This window comes from Herpailurus yagouaroundi, unplaced genomic scaffold (genome assembly GCF_014898765.1).
Source record: "Herpailurus yagouaroundi ecotype Mexico unplaced genomic scaffold, PumYag 67681, whole genome shotgun sequence".
Lineage (NCBI taxonomy): Eukaryota > Metazoa > Chordata > Mammalia > Carnivora > Felidae > Herpailurus > Herpailurus yagouaroundi.
The window spans coordinates 2,972,718-2,979,517 of NW_024420481.1; positions in this window are offsets into that span (position 1 = coordinate 2,972,718).

Genomic DNA, 6,800 nt, shown 5'->3' on the forward strand with positions numbered 1-6,800 from the left:
ATTCACACAGAGAGGGTGCAGATAAGTTCCTCATTATCACTCATCACTGGTTGGGTGTGGGAGTTTGAGTTCTCTACTAGGCCTCCAATGATACTACACTGACTGTACGGGAGAAGGACATCTCCTTACTGCTTCCCATGTGGTTTCCACAGACACTGTGAATGAAGAGGACATCTCATTACTGCCAAGTAGGGATGAAAGTCTTGACTCCCCACTGGTCTTATCTGACACCACCCTGACAGGGTTGCCAGGGCACCTTTTTATAACCTGGGGAAGGTGTGTATCTACAGTTTTCATTTGGCCTTTGCAGGCAGGAATGGGAATGGAGCCAATGATTTTCTGTGTTGTGTGGCCAGAGTGGAGCACTTATTTTATACACATTTCTGTTGTGTTAGGCTACCCCTTTTCTGTTCCTTTAGCGAGGGATAGTAGGCTTTTCTTATTGATTTCTTTTCTTTTTTTTTTTATCAGTGTCCATTGGTATTTCCAGATTTCCAGGTTCTCCATTACGTAGGCTGAGAATATGAAGAATAAAGAATACCTAGGTAACTCTCTGTAATGTCACTCCTTCAGTCTTGAGGTCCCAAGCCTGTCATTTTCTCTCCATCTTTCAATATTTTTTTTCAATATCTTTATGGTACACTACACACACACACACACACACACACACACACACACACACAAGTATTTTGTTTTCACTCTTTAACTTGCATCTTTGATCCACCTGAAATTTATTTTGGTGCATGGAGTGAAATTAGAAGTCAACTTTATTTTTTCTAGTGGGAAATCCATTTGCCTCAGAATTATTTATTAATTAAATCATTTTTTCTTTTTCCTACTTATTTGAAGTGCCATCTTTTCCATATACCAGATCCCAATATGATTTGGGTGTGTTTTGGCTCTTTATTTTGTTTCATTAATCTCATGAATGATTGCTACTTGTTTTAATAGCTTTACCTTCACTTTACAATATATAAAATGTTGTATGCTGGCTCCATTTCATTTTTATTCTTTTTCAGAAAAGCCTAGGTTATTCTTCAACGATTTTTTTCCAGAGAAAGTTTAAAATAAACTTGATTAACTTAAAATTCCTATAATGATGGATATTTGTCATTATACATTTGTCTGAATCTAGAGAATGTACAACACCAAGAGTGAACCCTAAGATAAACTATGGACTTTGGATGATTATGATGTGTGAGTGTGGGTTCATTCTTGGTAAGAAAAAGCTGTACCGTTCTGGTGAGTGATGTTGATAAAGGGGGAAGCCATGCATGTGTGGAAGCTGGGAGTATATGAGAAATCTCTGTAGCTCCCTCTCAATGTTGCTAGAAGCCTAAGACTGCTTTAAAAAAAGGTTGAAAAAATTCTTAGTGTTTCAACAGAATAATGTTAATATTATATATGAATTTAAGGAACAAAATACATCATCCCATCCATTAAATGACTTTTATGACCCAAAACAATGTTTTCAATTTTCTTTATATAATCCCTGTACTTTCTAGTTAAGTCTATTCCTAGAGCCTGTTTTTGTTTCTTTTCTCTTATAGTTGCAATTGTAAAGTGTTATGTCTTTTGTGACATTTAAAATATGTGTTTATATATGAATCTTTTGTTTTTTAATTTTTATTTTTGTTTCATACATATCATTGATTTCTGCTATATTTTAAAGAATAAAATCTGCTTATTTTTAGGTAAATAAACTATAAGTTTAGATTAGTTTTGAATGATATTATAAATCTTAATACAGAATACTTGATAGTACTTTTCTGTTATAGAAAAGGTGATTTCAAAATATTTATGGTTCTTATTCTTTTCTATCTTACAGTATATTTATTCTAATGATCTTCTTAGGTTTAAATTAGGAAGTTGTGTGGTAGGCTTATGTTTTGATAGTTTATTTTGAAATTTTCAACCTTACTAAAAAGTTGAAAGAACAAAGAACTCCTGTATCCCCTTTACCCATATTACCCAATTGTTAACATTTTAGCATATTTGCTCCACTTCTCTCTCTCTCTCTCTCTGTAGACACACACACACACACACACACACACGCTCATTAACCTTTTTATGAGCCAATTTATTTGATAGCATGGTTCAGAAATTGTGACCAATCATCCCCAAATACCTCAGTTTGTACTTCCCCAAACCAAGGATATTATCCTTCATAGTCAAAAATAGAACCATCCAAATCAGCAAATCAACACACACCACTACCATACAACTCACAGATTCTATTAAAAATTTTCCAAGTGTCCAACAACGTGTCTTTTTATTTTCTGGTCAAGGATCACATGTTACATTTAATCTTCATTTATTTTTATTCTCCCTCAGTCTAGAACATTTTATCAATCTTTTCCCATTTTTTTTTTATCACCTTGACAGTTTAAGAAGTGTATATCTTCCATTTCATATGATGTCTTTTAGCCTTGGCATATTTGCTAATTACTCCTGTCCAAACTCAAGCCATGCACTCCTGGGGGGAAGACCACCAAAATGACGTGTGCTTTAAGCAGAGCATCAGAAGACATATGATGGCAATCCTGTTCCACCAGTGGTGATGGTAATCTTCATTACTTGTGTGAGTGGAGTCTGACAGGTTTCTCCAACGTGAAGTCATCATTTTTTCTTTTATAATCATTAAGTATTTTGTGAGGAGACACTCTGAAACTATTTCACTGCCCTGCCCTTAAGTTGAACACCTTGACTTAATCCAACTCACTTGACTTAATGAATCCTGCCTAAATCAAATGGTGATTTTCTCTTTACATCATTCCTTCTACATTCATTGGTTTATATCCTTCTCTAAAGAAGAGCTTCAGCTTCTTCTCCATTTCATTTTTTTGTGTCAGTATGGACTTATGGATGGATTCCTATATTCCTCAATTGGTTGTAATGCTTTACTATTCTTATTTTTTTGATACTCAAATTATCCTATATTTGTCTAGTGGGAGCCCTTTAAGGCTTTCTCCAGTGTCCTGTTGACACATCCCCTTTATTCCTTAATCACATTATTACTTGCCAAACACAATTAGATGTTCCAGGATAATCTTGTACTTTTCCCGCTTCAGTCTTAGAATTAGTCATTTTTCCAAGAAACCCCAATTCCTTTTAGAAGAGGATGATATTTGGAAACCAAGATCTGTGCACTCAGTGCCCTCTAGCAGACAGAACCAGGAAATATTTGTTTGTACGTGTGTGTGTGTGTGTGTGTGTGTGCACGGACACAACACCCTCACACCCCACATACATCTATATCTATTTTTCTTTCTGTGTATGCATGTGATGAATACAAACATCTCCAATTTAAATCCAACTTTTCAGGATTCTTTCTAGCCTTCCCCCTTTCCATATTTGTAAATCTCTCCTTGGGCAATAAACAAACAAACAAACAAAAAACTAGCTCCCATTACTTTCAATATATTTACTGATATGTTCAATATTCTTGCATATAATCAATCTCCCAACTATGCTGGTAACCTCCTTAGCCAATGACCCCATTGCCATTTCCTCAGCCCACTGACACCTCAGAACTTAGAAGTCATCCCTTCCATCCTAACAATAAGAAATAGCTGAATAAATGAAAATCAATGAATTTTTGTGGACTCTTTATAAAACTGAGTTTTCTGGGCCAACTATCATCCCCAAATCTGTATAAACAGGTAAATTAAAAGAGTCAAAGCCAGATCTACTCACCTGAAACAGAAGCTGCTGGAGCCATAAACTGGTAGTAGCACTTAAATAGCAATTTTGACAAAGTGCTTGAGGCTGTGTATGGACTAGTGTGAGAGTAAAAAACTCCTGGGGGCACACTTTTATAGAGTTTTACTTCCAGGAACCTTAATAAGTTCTTATGGTGAAGAACTAAGAAAGATCCCTTTGTGGATCTGACTGGGGAGAAGAACACTAATCCTTGTGAAATATGTCCAGAGTATTCTCTATAACAAATGCTTACTATGCAGGGCATACACCTTTATCAGAGCCTTATATCAACTGGGTGAAGGGGATTCTTGTCATTCCAGTCCTCTTAGGCTTCCTGTCTCACCAAAAAGAGGGAAACTATACCACTGGAAGAAACATTTATGAAGGTCACAACCTAAAGAACACACCTACCAGAAGACTAAAATTTAATAGTAAGATTTTATAACACTATCCCTCCCCTACACCTTACCACCACACCAATAAGGTGCCGGTATAATAACAATGGATCACATCTAAAAGAGCTGCAAAACAGACTCTGTCTGAACAGGACCCAAAATCAAGAGAGGAGATGAAAACAAGGATGCCAGAGGAAGCTGAGGCTTCTGGCACCTATGCCTACAGCAAACAGAAAATCCAGTCCAACTCCTAGTTGGATTAACATAAATCACTTCACTAAAGTCTCATACCTCTGTTCCTATTACCTGCTACAACATGTCTGGCTTTCAACAAAAAATTGCATGGCATGCTGAAACACAAAGAAATACACAGTCCAAAGAGACAAATCAAGCATTAGAATCAGACTCAGATATGGTACAGTTGTTGGAATTACCAGACAGGGAATTTATTTAAATTTTTTTTTTTTTACTTTCAAGTTTTTATTTAAATTCCAGTCATTTAACATATAGTGTAATATTAGTTTCAGGTGTAGAATTTAGTGATTCATTGCTTACATACAACACCCAGTGCTCATAACAACCATTGCCCTACTTAATACCCATCACTCATTTAACCCATCCCTGCCCACCTTCTCTCCAACAAACTTCAGTTTGTTCTCTATAGTTAAGAGGCTTTTTTATGTTTTGTCTCTCTTTTTTCCCCCTTTGTTCATTTGTTTTGTTTCTTAAATTCCATATATGAGTGAAATCATATGCTATTTGTCTTTCTCTGATTGACTTATTGTGTTTCAGCATAATAGTTTCTCTCTCTCTCTCTCTCTCTCTCTCTCTCTCTCTCTCTGTATATATATATATATATATATATATATATATATATATATATATCTTCTTTATCCATTCATCAATCAATGGACATTGGACATTTGGGCTCTTTCCATAATGTGGCTATTGTTGATAGTGCTGCTGTAAACATTGGGGTGCATGTGTCCCTTTGAATCAGCATTTTTGTATCCTTTGGGTAAATACTTAGTAGTGCAATTACTGGATTGTCAGGTGGTTTTATTTCTAACTTTTTGAGGAGCATCCATACCATTTTCTACAATGGATGCACCAGTTTGCATTCCCACTAATAGTGCAAGAGGGTTCCCCTTTCTCCACATTCTCACCAAATATCTTCTCTCATTCTGAAAGTTGCCTTTTACTTTTGTTGATTGTTTCCTTCACTGTGCAGAAGCTTTTATCTTGATGAAGTCCCAGTAGTTCATACTTGCTTTTGTTTCCCTTGTACTGGGCAGGAAATTTAAAATAACTATAAATTAGTATGCTAAGGATTCAAATGGAAAAAATAAACAACATGCAAAAACTGATGATTAATATAATCAGAAAGATGGAAATTTTATAAAAGAATAAATGGTAAATGCTAGAAATGAAAAATATTGTAGCAGAAATAATAACTTTGATGGTTTCATTAGACTGGATGAGACAGAGGAAAAAATCAGTGAGCTTGAAGACAAGTCATTAGACACTTTCAAAACTAAAATGAAAGAGAAGAAAAGAATTTAATAAAACATAACAGAACATTCTTGAATGACAATTTCAAAGGGTATAACATTGGCACATTTGGGATACTAGAAGTAGAAGAAAGAGAATAGAAGACGTATTTGAAGTGATAAAAGCAGAGACCTTTCCAAAATATATGACAGACACAAACCACAGATCTATAAATCAGAGAATACCAAGCAGGTGAAATACCAAAAACCCCACAATTACACCCAGACATATCATATGAAAACTTTAGAAAACCCAATGACAAAAAAAACCCTCAAGATTATTCCCAATTTCTATAAACTAGCAAACATCTACATGTCCTTCAATGAGTGAATGGATAAACAGTGGTACACTCATACAATGAGTGTGATTATTCAGTGATTTAAAAATCAAGCCACAAAAACACATGAATGAATATTAAATGCATGCTTCCTAAGTGAAAGAAGCCAATCTGGAAAGTCTACACATGATAGGATTCCAGTTCATTAATATTCTGGAGAAGGCAAAATTATAGATGTTTGAAAGATCAGTGTTTGGTGGGGCTTCTGGTGAGGGGAGGGCAGGAAGGTGGAGAGTGTTGAGTAAGTGAAGCACAGGGGATTTGCTAGGGTGGTGAAACTATTCTATGTGATACTGTAATGGTGGATACATGACACTATGCATTTGTCTAAACCTATACAACTTAATGGCACAGAATGAACCTTAATGTAAGCAGACTTAAAAATGTCATTTAGGAGGTCCAGGGATTGCATAAAAGAATGCAGACTGTGACAAAAGAATCTAACTGTATTATCAATATATGAAACAACTTCACTGAAGGGAGAGTGGGAAAAAGAGGCTGACGTAAGTAACTTTGGCAATGAATCAAGTCTGGAACGATATGGCAAAATGAAATGTATATAAGCACTGTATTCTAGTTAGTCAAGTTTGTCCCATGGGTGTACAGGTTAACCATTCTGATACTGCTATATATGTATACTGGCATTGGACAATTAATTAATTCAATGGATGGTGCATAGTAGGGGCCATGTCTCTCACCACTGAAGCGGGAATTTATAGGTAAGCAAGGAAAAGAGACCAGAATGATCCATGTACAAATGAATTAGAGTCAGAGATATAAGTATAAACTCATATTTAATTTAGATACAGATGGCT